The sequence below is a fragment of the Meles meles genome, chromosome 17, assembly GCF_922984935.1.
Source record: "Meles meles chromosome 17, mMelMel3.1 paternal haplotype, whole genome shotgun sequence".
NCBI classification, from domain to species: Eukaryota; Metazoa; Chordata; class Mammalia; order Carnivora; family Mustelidae; genus Meles; species Meles meles.
In genome coordinates this window covers 31,371,181-31,388,579 of record NC_060082.1, presented here as the reverse complement: position 1 = coordinate 31,388,579, position 17,399 = coordinate 31,371,181, and positions in this window count along the sequence as shown.

The window sequence follows — 17,399 nt, the reverse complement described above, 5'->3', positions numbered from 1 at the left end:
AAGGTAAATTATTCCCTGATAATCTGGGTGTACTTCAAGTCTCTCCAGAGACTGGCAAGGTGGGATGAAGAAAAATTTTGAAGTAGACTACAAACCAGCAAGGCTGGACTTCTAGGTTTGGCTGGACTTCTACTCCCTCGGTACGACTGCCAATTCATTATCTGAATTCCCAATTCCCAATTCTGATTATTGTAGTTGCCTCATGCAGCTCTTAATCATCTTTAATTGGAACACTCAGTAATTAGCCTTGTTTTATTTTCTTGTTGTCCATGACCAGCTATGACCTTCTCTGTCTGCCTTCACAACTACCTGAGATAGTTTTCCCCAGTTTTAGGTTGCCGATAAAATAGGACAAGGTTTTTATTTCCTGATCACCCACTTTCCCCTTAAATTTTATACTTTGGATTCTATCTTCACCACTTAAATATCTCTTACCAAAGACCACTTCTTTGCAAAATCAAAGGTATTCTTCAATTTAATCATAATTCTCCCTGGGGCGCCTGGGTGGTTCAGTCAGTTAAGCATCTGCCTTCAGCTCAGGTCATGATCCCAGGGTCCTGGGATCGAGTCCCACATCATGCTCTCTGCTAAGTGGGAGCCTCCTTCTCCCTCTCCCTGCTGCTCTCCCTGCTTATACTCTCTCTGTCATGTAAATAAATAAATTCTTTAAAATAATAAAAATAATAATAATTCTCCTCTATGGATCATTTTTTTAAAAATTCTAGACCAGATATCACACCCTGGCACATGCAGACCAAATTAAGATTACAAGTGTATTTTTCCATATGGACATTGTTTTTAAAAATCTATATCTTTTTTTGTTAATTTCATCCATTTATTTGACAGAGAGAGAGATCACAAGTAGGCAGAGAGGCAGACAGAGAGAGAGGGGAAGCAGGCTCCCTGCTGAGCAGAGAGCCCGATGCGGGGCTCGATCCTAGGACCCTGAAATCATGACGTGAGCCGAAGGCAGAGGCTTAACCCACTGAGCCACCCAGGTGCCCCTAAAAAATCTATTTCTTTTAAAGTAAATTACTTTAAGGGGCACCTGGCTGGCTTAGTTAGTAGAGCATATGCAACTCTTGATCCCAGGGTTGTGAGTTCAAGCACCACACTGGGTGTGCAGCCTACTTAAAATTAAAATAATAATAATAAATTTAATATGGGGCAAACACATTTTATTTGCCTCTGTCCCACCCCTTCTTATTACTTCACACTTGGCTTGCTCCAATGATATCTACCTGACTTTTCAAGGGAATGAAATAAGCAACTCCTATTTAGAATAGGCTCTCCTTTGAGATATATTTCCAGTTTGGACACTACTCTTATTTTCATTTGTTTGCTGTTTGTTTGTTGAATAACTTTTATGACCACTCTCTGTTCCTGCTCCCTCAAGTTCTTCCAATTCTGCTTCCTCATTCCATCTTTGAAATATTCACACTTTATAAAGATACGCTCCTAGGCCTTCTCTCACCATACCTGCTCCCTTGGCACCCTCACCCAATCTTACACACTCATTGACACCCTTACCTAGTGACTATGAAGAGTCTACACACTCACCCCTGGCTAACCCGTGAGTTCTAGTGTGTTCTCAAAGTGTGCACTGCACAGCTTCACTAACAGTTCTGGAAATCCTTTAAATTCAGTGTGTACAAATTAATATTTTTCTCTTGGCCTTAAAACTTGATGCCTTACCCTCACTCCTTATCCTTGTAGTTACCACGAATCTCCTAATCACCTGGATTCAAAATATCTCTTATTTTTATCTTTCTGTGACATCCCTTATTGTCAAGCTCTGTTTCCTCTGCCACTCTTGCTGATCTGATCTTCACGTCTCTCATAGGATGCTTATAAATAATCAGCCTTTTCTTAATTGGTAGTGTTATTTGTTAACAGTTAGAGAACAGCTTTAAAATCTCCAGAAAATAATGAATGCTTAATATTTTCTTAGACAAACTATTGTTGATCTTTTTAAATGTACACCCTTTTGAAGATACTAACTTACATGCGCAAAGTTCATCTTCCCTTCCCTTCTAGAGTATCAGGAGGACTGGTCATCCATACCTGAGTATCTCATAGCCCCACCTTCCTTTTTGCAGACATAGTTCCAAAGAGCGTCTTATACTGTATTCACGGATAAAAGGAAGTCTGTCATTTTCACCTATTAAGGAACTGTCAAGTAACTGGTCACCCTTACTTTTTGTAATGCGGTTTGACGGACCAGAGTTGGTTTTTTGTTGTTGTTGTTTTTATTTCTTTTCAGTGTAACAGTATTCATTGTTTTTGCACCACACCCAGTGCTCCATGCAGTACGTGCCCTCCCTATTACCCACCACCTGGTTCCCGACAAGAGTTTTGTTCTAAATTCTGAATCTGATCATTTTTCCTACAACAATACTCATCATTATCTAGTTCATTCTTTCAACAAAGTTAATAAATAATTCGCTTTTCCCCTAAACCAATTATTTTCCACCCCTACCCATTTTAGAAGCCATTTCCAGATTAAACTTTCTGAAGCCTAGTTCCATTGATTTTCCTCCTTTGTTTAAAGGTATTACAACAGTTCCCTTTTGTACACAAAATAACGTCTAGTTCCAGAGTAGGGAATTCAGTTCCATCCATGATCTGAATCCAAGCTTCTTCCCCAAGCCGATTGGATTGATTGCCATGTGTCAAACTTCACAGCAAAATCAAAACTTTCACCTTGCTACCCTGTGGTGGACAGACTCTAGAGTGACTTCCCACGATCCCCATTGCCTGGTGTTCATGGTCTTGCACAGTACTGTCCCATGAGCAGGGGCATGACCTGTGATCTACTTCTAACACAATACAGCAGATGGGACAAGAGGTCTGTAATTACATGTGTGTGATTGCATATAGAAGATTGTGTGACCATCTTCGTAAAGTCTATCTTTCCCTAACTGGGTTTAAAGAACTATACTTCCATGTTGTGGGTTTCATACTTGATAGCCTTGATAGCAAGGAACAGAGGTAGCCTCTCTAAGCTGAATACCCAAACAAACTAAAGTACCCTGTTCTTCACCTTCAGGAGACTGAGTTCTACCAACTGAAATGGATCCTCAGACAAGTCTCAGATGAGACTGCATTCCTTAACAAACACAGGGATGTAGTCTTCTGAGACCCTAAGCAGAGGACTCAGCTAAGCCATTCCAGGATTCCAGACCTATAGATCTGTGAGATAATATGTATTGTTTAGGTGGCAAATTAGTGATAATTTCTAACACAGTAACAAAAAACAAATACATATCCTTTACTTTACCTCATGCCTGCAAAGGTCTTCTACATGACCAAGAATGTTAATTATACCATAACTTATATCTCAATGCCACTTATCTTGAGAAATTCCCTCAAGTCTTAGAAAGCAATCCTTCCCATTTCTCTATTCCAACAGCTTACCAAATCTACTCTAAGGAGCTTTTTTTTTCCCCAATTTTTATTGTGGATGTATATCTGTTAGACTATAACCTCTTTGTTGTTGTTGTTGTTGTTTTTATTAACATATAATGTAGTATTTGTTTCAAGGGTACAGGTCTGTGAATCATCAGTCTTACACAATTCACAGCACTCACCATAGCACATACCCTCCCCAGTGTTCATCACCCAGTCACCCTATCTGTCCCCCCCCCCCCACCCCGTCCACCACCACCAACCCTCAGTTTCTTTCCTGAGATCAAGATTCTCTTATGGTTTGTCTCCCTCCCCAGTCCTATCTTGTTTCATTTTTCCCTCCCTACCCCCGATGTATCCCCGCCCTGCCCCTCAAATTCCTCATATCAGAGAGCTCATATGACGATTATCTTTCTCTGGCTGACTTATTTCACTTAGCATAATACCCTCTAATTCCATCCACATCATTGCAAATGGCAATACCATAACCTTTTAAAAGGCAGAATTTATGTTTGATTCATCTTTAGTATCAAGGGACTTAGCACATTGCCTTCCATGTTTTAATAGCTCAATAAATATTTTTAATAAGTTGACAAAATTTTACAAAATATTTGAGCCTAAATATTTAGGTACTGGGAAAATTAAAATATGTGCTTAACTTTTTCTTTCAAAAAAAGTGACAAAGCTTAGTGGGCATCTGATTAGACTAGAAAATACTGCAGAGAAATAGACTCAAATTTCCATTTTTTTTTTTCCTAGATCGGCTCTAGCTGCACTGTGAAACATAAGAAGCTTTTAAAAGAATGATAGAAATGTACAGCATTAGAGAAAACATATGAAAGTATTTAGAAATTACCTTTTACATAAATGGTGACAGTTTTCCTAAAAGTGTTATAAGGTCCTAAATATTAAAATAAAAGTAATGAAGCTTAACTTCATTTCCTCATGGTCCATGAGTTTTCCGTTTTCTAATGATAATAAACTTTCTCTCTGCTTTAATCAAAACTATTGTCTGTATTGGTAGGGTGACTGATTAGCAAAGACAGGTACATAGATTGATAATTTAACCTTTTTCAATTATGTAAAACAAAATATGTAAAAGTAGAAGGTAATATGAAAGGAATAATCTATTTAACATGAAGACAGTCTAGGATAGTGTGTGTGTGCTTTGTAAAACAGCCACATCATATGTGAAAGGGATTTATGCTTTCATAAGAATTGCTAAACATTAAAGAAAATTGTAATAATGTTTAATATTACATATGGTAATGCTATTATAATAAAAGGGAATTCAGAAATGTATTCTGCTGGGAATGTAACTTCATGTGCTAGCTTATTGAGAATGCATGATTATAATATCTATATTCTATACAAATTGGCTAATTCTCTAATCGTAGCAAGTGCCAGTATATTCAGAGATACTAAATTGTTCTAAAAACTGTTTAAATGTAATTTAGATTCAGGACACTTTTCTAAATATTCACTGGTTTAAAAATCATTCAATTGCAGAACTGTGGTTTAACAAAAGAACATTTTTAGATCTCCACTGTATGAACCAGGAAGGACTAGTATTGCAGAAAATTTGTTTTATATACAACCCTAAATTGCTAACAATAGAATGGAAATGATCCTTTATAATCAGAGATTTAAAAGTGGTACTCTGTATCTCTAAAATAAATAAAATGAATAAAAACCTCCCAACAAATTGATGCCCTAGTCTTTAATGTGTTTTTTTCTAGCATGAAAAATACGGTTGGCATTCAGTAACTGCTATCAAATCAGCCTACATCAAAGCATGTTCACTTGCTAGAATTTGTGTTGTCATTTGGGAAAATTACTTTAAAGCATGCATCCTATGGCATGTGAAATACTATTGTCAAAAAAGTCATAACATGTTATTTAAAAGAACACATTAAATTCTACGTTATTGTAAATATGCTTTTCATAATGCTGCTTGCTAAAATACTTATAAAATATCTTCATTTTATTTTTCAACAGTTTTTCATTGGGGTTTTTATAGTATATACTCTTAATTTGTGCTTTTCTGCAAGGCAATAATTTAAAGATTATCATTATAACAAATACATTCTTTAAAATATAAACGTCTTAAAGTCAATATGCTTATCATTGTTTGCAAACCTACACACACAAATATATATCCATACCTAATCCTTAGGAATATATATTTTATCTGCTTTCCCCTCCTACAATCCATTTTCCTGAAGAAGAGCTGGAGGATTCCATTTAAAATGAAACCCAGATTATCCCATTCTTCTACTTAAAATATTTCAGTATCTTCTAAAACACTGAGGATAGATCCAAATGTCTTGGTTGCTTAACAACACCCTGTATGATTGGTCCCTCACTGGTCCCCACTTATCTCATTTCCTATCATTCTTCCCTAGTTCAGAGAGCAACAGTCACAGTAGTCTATGTTCTGGTCTTTGAATATCCCAAGATTTACTTCTGCATTATGTCACAGCTGCTCCCCCTTTATTTTCTTATGCTTATTTCCTCCTTGGCATGCAAATCTCAGTTTAAATGTCCCTCCTCAGAAAAATCTTGTGGGTCACCAATCCTAAAGTAGCCACCGTCACCCAGCCCAGAATGTCAACCTGTTTAATTTGCATCTTAGCTGTGACCATTTGTATGTGTGGGTGTGTATGTATTTATTGTGAGTCACAGCCAACCAGAAATTAGCAGCATAGATATAGTGCCTGGTATAGAGCAGGTGTTTTGAAGGAAGGAAGGAAGCGTTGGGATAAATAGGGCTCACTCTAGAGTCATACCTGACTTTAAAAGTCTGGGTTTCTCTGTCATTTGCTAAGTAACCTTAGGCAAGTACTCAAATTCTCTAAGCCATTTCTCACTAGCAGAAATGAAATCATATGTACTTCATAAGAATTTTTGAGAAATAAATAACATATTCAATATTTAACACACAGAAAGAAGTAAAAAATTGGTAAATATTTATTATAGACAATATATGCACAGATATATGGGGATTATATACATAGAGACAGACAGAGCCAGAAAGAGAGAGAGAGAGACTCATCCTCAAGATAATAAATTGTTAATAAATTGTCATCTAAAGCTGATTTTGTATGTCATTTATGATTTTTTAAAAAAGATGAATTAAGATTTATAAAATAACATAAAAACAGGGGTTCCTGGGTGGCTCAGTGGGTTAAGCCTCTGCCTTCAGCTCAGGTCATGGTCTCAGGGTCCTGGGATCAAGCCCCATGTCGGGCTCTCTGCTCAGCAGGGAGTCTGCTTCCCCCTCTCTCTCTGCCTGTCTCTCTGCCTGCTTGTGATCTCTCTCTGTTAAATAAAAATCTTAAAAAAAAAAACATAAAAACAAAGTTTTGATAGAAGAAACATTAAAAGCTGTACTTGAAGTTAAAAGTAATTTTGGCAATTTATTTTTATCCTTAAACTTTGTATATATTTTATTATGAATGTAAAAAAAATCAAATTATACAGAACTACATAAAGTACACTTTCAAAATTACCTCATTACCAGCTCAATTATATAATTATTAGTTTCATCTTATATTGTCCTTATTTTTATGATGGTGTCCTGATTCAAAAACTCTATTGTATTTATTATTTCACACAATATTGATAATTAACATATTTTAAAGATGAAGTGACTGGTGAGAAAATAAATTTTATTTTATAAAAGAAAATACTTTTAAATGTTTTAAGATATGACTGAAGTGAGCATTTATATTTTGATAAAATATGTTTAGCTTTCATTTCTCCAGAAAATGTAATTATTTCAAATTTAGAATTTGCTATGCTTGTATCAGAGTCTTTAGGTTTGTAATATTACTGAAAGTGTATTCTCTTTAAACCTTCACTTAAAATGTTGATTTTAGAGGCACCTGTCTGGCTCATTGGTGGAGCATGCAACTCTTGATCCTTGAGGTTGTTAAGTTTGAGCCCCATGTTGGGCGTAGAGATTACTTACAAATAAAATCGCTTTAAAAATTAAAAAATTTTTTTAAACAAATGAGAAAACTGCTAGAACTTGTACAGGAATTCAGTAAAGTGTCAGGATATAAAATCAATGCACAGAAATCAGTTGCATTTCTGTACACCAACAACAAGACTGAAGAAAGAGAAATTAAGGAGTCAATCCCATTTACAATTGTACCCAAAACTATAAGATACCTAGGAATAAACCTAACCAAAGAGACGAAGAATCTATACACAGAAAATTATAAAGTACTCATGAAAGAAATTGAGGAAGACACAAAAAAATGGAAAAATGTTCCATGCTCCTGGATTGGAAGAATAAATATTGTGAAAATGTCTATGCTACCTAAAGCAATCTACACATTTAATGCAATCCCTATCAAAATACCATCCATTTTTTTCAAAGAAATGGAACAAATAATCCTAAAATTTATATGGAACCAGAAAAGACCTCGAATAGCCAAAGGAATATTGAAGAACAAAGTCAAAGTTGGTGGCATCACAATTCCGGACTTCAAGCTCTATTACAAAGCTGTCATCATCAAGACAGCATGGTACTGGCACAAAAACAGACACATAGACCAGTGGAACAGAATAGAGAGCCCAGAAATCGACCCTCAACTCTATGGTCAACTCATCTTTGACAAAGCAGGAAAGAATGTCCAATGGAAAAAAGACAGCCTCTTCAATAAATGGTGCTGGGAAAATTGGACAGCCACATGCAGAAAAATGAAATTGGACCACTTCCTTACACCACACACGAAAATAGACTCCAAATGGATGAAGGACCTCAATGTGAGAAAGGAATCCATCAAAATCCTTGAGGAGAATGCAGGCAGCAACCTCTTCGACCTCAGCCGCAGCAACATCTTCCTAGGAACAACGGCAAAGGCAAGGGAAGCAAGGGCGAAAATGAACTATTGGGATTTCATCAAGATCAAAAGCTTTTGCACAGCAAAGGAAACAGTTAACAAAACCAAAAGACAGCTGACAGAATGGGAGAAGATATTTGCAAACGACATATCAGATAAAGGGCTAGTATCCAAAATCTATAAGGAACTTAGCAAACTCAACACCCATAGAATGTTAATTTTAAAACTGCAAAATCTAAAATAAAGTGTGGGGCTTTTATAAAGACCTGGAATTGTCAAGAGAAGAACATTTACAAGAATAAATGAATTTATAATATTCTGAGACAGGAAATGACAGGCTGCCTCATCAAAGCCTGAAATTGTGCTGGTCTGTTTGGGTCAGTGTCCAAATGTTGGCCTAGGAGATACAGCATGAAAGCAAGAGTCTTACAAACTAATCAGTCACATGGCAGTCTGAACTTCTATAAGAAGATGGGTGGGGATTATGGATATTTTTAAAAATCAAAGACATCACACTTCTAAATCATATATGGCTTTAGTATAAATGAAGAGTGACAGAGAGTGATGCCATGAAGACGGCAACATAGGTTGTGTCTGACTTAACGCCCCCTCACAAGAAGAGCAAGTTACCACCGCGAGGGCCATAGGGTGAGGCTCACCTCGGTGACAAAGACCGATTGTGCTAGAAGAGCAAGAGAAGCAGCTACCCTGTGCCCACCATATTGCCCCTTCCCAGAACAACACAGACCACATGGAGAGGTTCCCCCTGAGCCTCTGGTTTCTTCAGTGGAAAAAGAAAACCCAGGGAGGGAAACCAGCCTTCCCCAGCACAGTGGTCACATTGTGGGAGCCCCTACCAGGATCTCACACCATGGGGATTAAAGGGGAATCTTTAGGGCCTGTCCACTGAGAATCTGACTGTGACAGACTCACAGTGGCGAGTTGCTTACAACAACAGCGCATGGATCTAACACCTGTAGTACGCAAGTAGTAATTCCAACTGTGGCCTTGTTCACCTGCAGAACGAAGTCAGGAGCACAGTTTAATGAGGGAATTCAGCAGAGGGAAGATCTGCTCGATTCGAATCCTCAAATGAGGAGTTTTGCCAGCCCTATGCTTTAAAGCTATAGTCATAAAAACAATATGGTACTGGTGTAAAAACACACAAGACCAATGGAACAGAACGGAGAGCCCAGAAATAAACCCAAGCATATATGTTCAACTAATATTTGGTTAGAGAGCCAAGAATATTCAATGGGGAAACGATAGTCTCTTCAGTAAATGGTGTTGGGATAACTGAATATTCACACTTAGAAGAATGAAACTGGACTCATATCTTATCACTCACAAATTAACTCAAAATGGATGAAAGACTTGAGTGTAAGGACAGAAACTCTGAACTCCTAGAAGAAAGCGTAAGAACAAAATTTCTTGACATAGGCCTTGGTAATGATTTTTTGCATATGACACCTAAAGCACAAGCAACAAAATAATAAATTGGCCAGTGGGGCCACATCAACCTAAAAAGCTTCTGCACAACAACAACAACAACAACAACAACAACACCAGCAACAAAGTGAAAAGATAACATATGGAATGGGAAAATATATTTATAAACCATATATCTAAAAAATTATCAAATAAAGAGTCATACAACTCAATAACCCAATTAAACAATGGGCAAAGGACCTGAATAGACGTTTCTGCAAAAAAGATCTACCTATGTACATCTATGTAGATCTACCTATCTACCTATGTAGAAGATCATGTACCTATGGGCACATGAAAAGATGTTCAACATCACTAGTCATTAGGGAAAGGCAAATTAAAACCACAATAAGATATCATCCCACACCTACTAGATTAGCCATCACCAAAAGACAAGAACTAACAAATGCTAGTGTGAATGTGGAGAAAAGGGAACCCTTGTGCGGTGTTGGCGAGATTCTAAATTGCTACCATCACTATGGCAAAGAATGTAGAGGATCCTCAAAAAATTAAAAATAGAAATATCATTGTGACCAGCAATTCTACTTCTGTCAATATATCCAAAGGTGAAAACATTAACCTGAAAACATATCTTCACCTCTGTGTCCATAGCAGCGTTATTTACAATACTCAAGGCATGGAAACAATGCCTCAGTGTCCACTGATGGGTGAATGGATAAAGCATTGTGATGTATATCTGAAGTATACAATATGTATGCAATGAAATATTATTCAGCCATAAAAAACAAGGAATTCCTACCATTTGTGACAACATGGATGGACTCTGAGAGCATATGCTAAATGAAATAAGTCAGACAGAGAAAGACAAATACCAAATGATCTCACTTACATGTGGAGTGTAAAAAAACAGCCACCAAATTCCCAGAAAAGTAGGTTAGAATTGCAGTTGTCAGAGGTGAGGGATGGAGAGAGGGGAGACAGTAGGAAAGTGGTTAAAAGTACAAACTTCCAGTCATAAGATAAGTATACGGATATAATGTACAACAGGATGACTGTAGCTAACACTGCTGTATGAGACATAAAAAGTTAAGACAACAAATCCAAAGAGGTCTTATCACAAGGAGAGATATTGTTTCCTTTCCTTTTTTCTTTTATTGTATCTATAGGAGAAGATGGATGTTAGCTTAACCACTTGTTGCAATCATCTCACAATACATGTTAATCAAACCGTTATGCTGTATGCCTTCATCTTATATAGTGATGTAAGTCAATTATTTCTCAATAAAACTGGGAAAAATATAGAGTGACAACTATAAAAAGAAAGACTGATACCAATTAACTGACTCTTTTATACCACTCAGAAAAAAGTTCTTAGTTACATTTGTTATTTTAGAAAAGTATATGTTAGACTGAAGGGATAACCACATGGGTTTTGGCATTCTTCTCTCCTCTCCCACCAAATGAAACATGAAAGGTTGTATCGAAAAGAAGATCCAAATGAAGAACAAATCTAATTTATTGTAATTTTTGTCAATGATCTCTAATAATTCTGTTTCTTTTCACAAAGTTTAAAGAAGAGTGTTCTGTTCATAACATTTGGATCACGGTGAGATATTTCAGAAGTATCAAGTTAAATGAGTGTAGTAGAACTAATTGTACAGCATAGAATTTTTTCACATTCAAACTTGCATTCCATCAATGTTATTTTAAAATATTAACTTAAACAATAACTATATAGAATATCTCTATATTTGTTAATTTGCATATTCAAGAAGGGAATGTACTGCTTGTTAGTAATAAAATGATGGAAATAGGCTTTCTGCCCATTTTGGAAACAACTTTGAATTGTAAGTATGAGAAATATTTTGGAGAGTTTTTCTTTTAAATGACAGGCTATTGTTCTATTATGGATATGGCAAGACTAAAGAAGTTCCATATGGCTGGAGTAGTAGTAACACCACCGATAATTAAAGACTGTACAATGTCTCTACTTAGCTATGGTATTGTAACCATAATTATTTTAGGACTAAAAAGAACTATAGTTTTTCCCCAGTCCAACCCTATTATTTAACAGTTGAAGAAACTGAGGCTCAATTAGATGAATTTGCTCGCCCAAGGCCACTTGGCACGTTGGCAGCGGAAGAGGGAATGAAATCCACATGTCCTGCCCTCAACTGCTTGACCTCTCCTTATAATGAAATAGCATGGTGTTTTGTTTTGTTTTGTTTTGTGTTTGGTACTCAATAAATACTTGTTGAGGGGCATATGGAGGAGAGGCAGGATGACGAGGGCAAGGGAAGGGGAGGCATGTAGGCTGCCCACTGTCCCCATAGCCCAGCCTCCTGCTCACATGGGCAAGTGGCAGGGTGAGTCTTGGGGGGGCAGCTGGGCCACCCTGAGCTGGGAGGCCAGGAATAGACTTCAGAGGAAGGGGGGCCCAGTGGTGGAGGGAGGGGGCAGCAGGGGTCATATCAGTGGGCAGCAGCATGATGGAGTCAAAAGTTATTGACATTCACTTTTTCTTTCTTTTCTTCAGGACAATAGCTTTGAAGAATTGTAATGAAGGAGGCCATGATGTTAATCTGGATTAATTTTTGCTTTCAATTACATGTAGCTCTGACTGTAAGAATTCATTTTCCCCCCTGAAAATCCACTACGTTTTTTTACTTTCATGTAAATTTTATAGCAGATAATAAACAGGTATCTCAAAAACATAGATACAAAGTGGCACTGTTGCCATGTTGCATTTTTGGGACACTTCAATATTTTTTAAGTAAAATTCATAATTAAAATCATGTGAATAAGACAGCAAGAACTACTTTCTTTCCATCTCTCCCCTCAGGTACTTGGCCACTGGATATACTTTAAATATGATTTTTAATAATTGCATAAAGATAAATATATCCATTTTACATAAACACACTATCTCATAAATTACTCATAATAGAAGCTGTTCTATTATCTATCCATCCATTCTCTCTTTCTCTCTCTCTCTCCCCCCACCTCCCATCCCACCAGTCAGTTGAAATTAACAGCATGTTAACTTCATGAAGTTAAATCATTCTGGTTTTCTTTTCCATTTTTAATCTTCATGATTTTCTTCCTTAAGAACAAAATTAATTAGTAAATTATCACTTACATCAACCGATTAACTGAATGGATGAAGATGGTTTTGTTTTAGAGAGCTTAACTCCAAAGAAGAAAAGAGAATTGATGTTTCTTCTTCAGTTTGAATAGGTTGGCTCTATGTGTAGGTAAAAAGTCAATTGCAATTGTATTATATTATCTAATTACTCATAAGAATTAGGATAAATTAGCACTATAAACTATGACTTCTTTGATCAGATTAGTGCCCATTCTCTCTGAGGTTTCTAATAAATGGAATGAAGACAAGGTTATTTTCAGAATGGCATTGAGAAAGCTCTGGGCCGACCTTTAGAGGTGGTGGTTTACTGGACATCTGAGTGGGGGGTAGAAGTACTGAACTAGAGGAGGCAGAAATGACAGAAAAAAAAAATCACCAGTTCTACTATTTTGCCCAAGGCTGGCCCTTAACATGAGTGAAAGGTCTTTCTTCTTAGATTTTTTTTTAAATTTTATTTATTTGACAGAGAGAGAGAGGTCACAAGTAGGCAGAGAGAGGGGGAAGCAGGCTCCCCGCCGAACAGAGAGCCCGATGTAGGTCTCGATCTCAGGACCCTGAGATCATGACCCAAGCCGAAGGCAGAGGCCTAACCCACTGAGTCACCCAGGCACCCCTCTTCTTAGATTTTTATGGCCCATTTTCTTTGGGCATGCTTCAACCAGACATGTGTAAATAGGATTTTTCTAAGACATGTTTTTATTCCATGGTTGTGCGCAGCCAGTGAGCAGACTAGTTAAAGTAACTTACTTTGCTGCCTTAAACATTTCATCAAGTCAGCTGGAGCTTCTCTTCCATCAAGACAGGGAGTTTGCTCTGCTTATAACCAAGACCTGCTCTTGGCTTCATATCATGTCAGCTATTACTTCTGTGTTCATGACGTTCCAGAATCTGGTGCCCACTGCTTTGATCACCATTGAAACTTTTTAGCATATAGTAGCTTTTATATCATTTCCCCCCTTGAATCACATCCTTCTTTCAGTCTAAATGATACTTTATTCCCGTATTAACATTGAGTCTCTGACTTTCTTCAGTTTGCATTTATTCTTTTTTTTTTTAGTCTTTTACTATACTCAAGCTTTCTGTATCGATTATTTTAAAGCTATCTTTTTTTTTGAAGATTTTATTTATTTATTTGACAGACAGAGATCACAAGTAGTCAGAGAGGCAGGCAGAGAGAGAGGGGGGAAGCAGGGTCCCTGCTGAGCAGAGAGCCCCATGTGGGGCTCGATCCCAGGACCCTGAGATCATGACCTGAGCTGAAGGCAGAGGTTTAACCCACTTAGCCACCCAGGCGCCCCTTAAAGCTATCTTTTATAAACATTATGTACTCTGGTTTTACATTTTTACACAATATGGTAATTTGCCCTTAGTGGACAAATTCATTCCGTCCACATTTAGAGAAAACATCAATATATTTCATGTTTATTACTTATTTTAAAGTATTCTTTCCTCTTTTCACTTTCTTTTTTTTAATTTTGCCAAATTCCTATTTATTTCATTTTTCCTTTTGTTAGTTTATATTTAAATCATATTTTTTATTAATTAAAAATTAATTTTCATTATTTTTTTCCCTGTTCTTCTATTTAGATATCAATGACCCTACTATTATTTGAAAAAGACAGCCAACTATTCTCATGGTTAAGATGTATTGCCTTACCAATTTTTCTCTGAACTGTCCTGCATTCTTCACAATAACAAAAATATTAAAATTTAGAAGACATACTAGGTCTTTCTACTTCCTTCAGATATTTTAATTTCAATGGTTCTTATTTACCATTAAATCACACACTACTAGACAGTTATCTACCGAGATACAAAGATATATTGATAAAGAGATACATGAGCAGATTGATGGATCAATGGATAGGTATGGAGATTACCACCTTCTTCTTTCCTCTTCTTCTTCCTATTGAACTGTCTTTTGACTGCTTAGAATCTTTTTTGCAAGTATCTTCTTTATACAGGGTATTCGGGTAATAACGTGTTTTAAGTTCTTGTGTATTTCTAACTAATATCACAGCTGATTATAAGATTCTTGAGTTCTACTACTTTCTCTTTCTTTTCTAGCTGCTTCAACGATTACTAGTAAATATGATGCAAAACATAATGACTCTTTCTTTGTAAGTAACTTTCATTTTGTTTGGAGGACAGTTTATTTTTTCAGACTATGTTAGATGTGTTTCTCTATTCATCAGTTTGGTTTAGAACCATGACAGATCTTTTATTCTACAGACTTGATTCTTCATGTCAAAAGAATTCTCTAATATAAATTATTTAATTGCTGTCTTTCCTCTTTCTGTTGTTTTTCTCTCTATGGAAATTCTATTATTTATATCATATCTTCTGAATCTAGCCATAAATTCTTTATCTTTTCCCTCATGATTGCCATCTCTCTCTATATGTTTTTTCTTTGTTATTTGAAATTTTAATTGTACTTGATCTCATAGACCACTTAGTCTGACTTCTATACTGGCCATCCTATTTTTTAGTTCAGCTAATCTATTCCTTACTCTGAAATGACTTTTATTTTTCTTTTGTTGTTGTTTGGCAATAAAACTCTTTAATATCAGGTGCTCTGAATAGTATTTTATTATTTCAAATTTTCATCTGTTCCCACCAGCAGTTCTAATTTACTATAAATATATCCTGATTATTCTGCTTAATCATCTTTTCTCTAGTTGTTGAGAAATGTTAGATAAGTTATTTGTTTCTTGCTATGTCATGGATCTCAGGGTTGGAGGTTGGGGTTTCCCAAGTGGTTAGAATCCCATTAAGAAAAGCAGAAGAGTTTTGGCACCCAGTCTAGAGGCACAAGTTATCAGTTCCCTGATAAAGGACATGGAAGAAGCTGTTTCACTCCTTAGTTTCACAAACTCTCTTGGCCTCCAGGAACAGGAGGACTTATCCATTTCCATCTCAGTATTTGGTGGGTCTGGGACACCTTACATATTCATCTGGAATGATGTCAACGACGACCAACACCAACATCATCATCATCTTCTTCTTCTTCTTTAAAGATTTTATCTATCTATCTATCTATCTATCTATCTATTTACTTATTTAAGAGAGAGAATGAGAGAGATAGTATGAGAGGGGAGAGGATCAGAGGGAGAAGGACTTCCCACTGAGCAGGGAGCCCGATGCAGGACTCGATCCTGGGACTCCAGGATCATGACCTGAGCTGAAAATGGTTGCTTAACCAACTGAGCCACCCAAGCACCCGATGTCAACCTTCTTGTGGATTCCAAAAATATAAAAAAATACCAATCTTGAGGGAAAAAATTAATGAATCTTAGGATAAGTCTGGAAGTTACAAGGTTGTCAACCTTCTTCCTGTGGGCCCACAGATATCTGAAAGCTAGGGTCATCCTAGGACCTACTTCTTATGCTCCTTTGCCCTAGGCAATAATCATTTCCCCCAGTAACTTACTCTGCCCCAGTTCTTCTTACTGTGATCCTAACAGATGCCAGATCCCAGTTATGTCAGTTGCCCATGGGTTCCAAAATCTTTTTGATAAGAGTCAAATAGCTTGGAAGGGGAGTTGAGGGAAAAGAGCAAGTAGCCTTTCTGCCAGAATCCCTGCTCGTGGCACCCATTTTCTATAATACATAAAGTGAGTTGGTCAAATACCATGTTAACTCATTCAGGAGACTTTTGACTATCTGCTATGATACCAGGAAACCATGCCACTGAATTTTTTTCTCTCAACTAACATGTATGTTCAGGGAAGATGGGTATAAGAGTCTAAATTTTGATCACAGCATAAATGGTACTTTTGTGAATGTTGAGTAGTGGAGTGGCAAATAGTTGAACTGCCCTATGATTGTTATAAAGGCATTTGTCTCGTGTGCAGAGATTTACAGTGAAGCCAGTGAGCTGGAGATGCTACACATCTACACTAATTTAAGAGAAAACAATTATAACACAGTCCAGAACAATAAGAATGTGTTTCTATGGTGCAGTCATTCGTAGGTAAAGCAGAACTAACTTGTTCCAGTGTTTCTGAACATTTCTAACCTACACACCACAAAAATTAACATTTTATATTCGACTTCATAAAAGCTTTCAGTACACTACCCACTGAAAGTTTATCACTGCAATTTTTTTTCTTGAACTTGGTTGAAGGTTTTCTTTTTTTTTCCAAAATATAAAATTTTGATATGGAATATATCTTTCAAATTCAAGTTCGGCCCCTTATCCACCACAATATGTTATGAGTCAGTAAATTATACTACGACAATTTTTTTTAACTTGTTAGTAACCTGCTATGTCACTAATAAATAAATACAGAGCTATTGTGACCCAGTTTATGTTCTCTATTCCACCGAAGTTAGAGCATTCGAACCCTTTATGGTTTCAAGTTATTATGGAGTTGGAAAGAGATCTTTGATAACACACAATGAGATCATAAACATAATATCATATAATTTTTTTTCAGCTCTGTTCAGTTCAATTTTTTCAACAGAGATTTAATATATGGTTCATAAGGCTACTTTTAGGTATAGCTTTGAGGCAAAAATCTTTGTGGAGTTGGGCGTGCTGG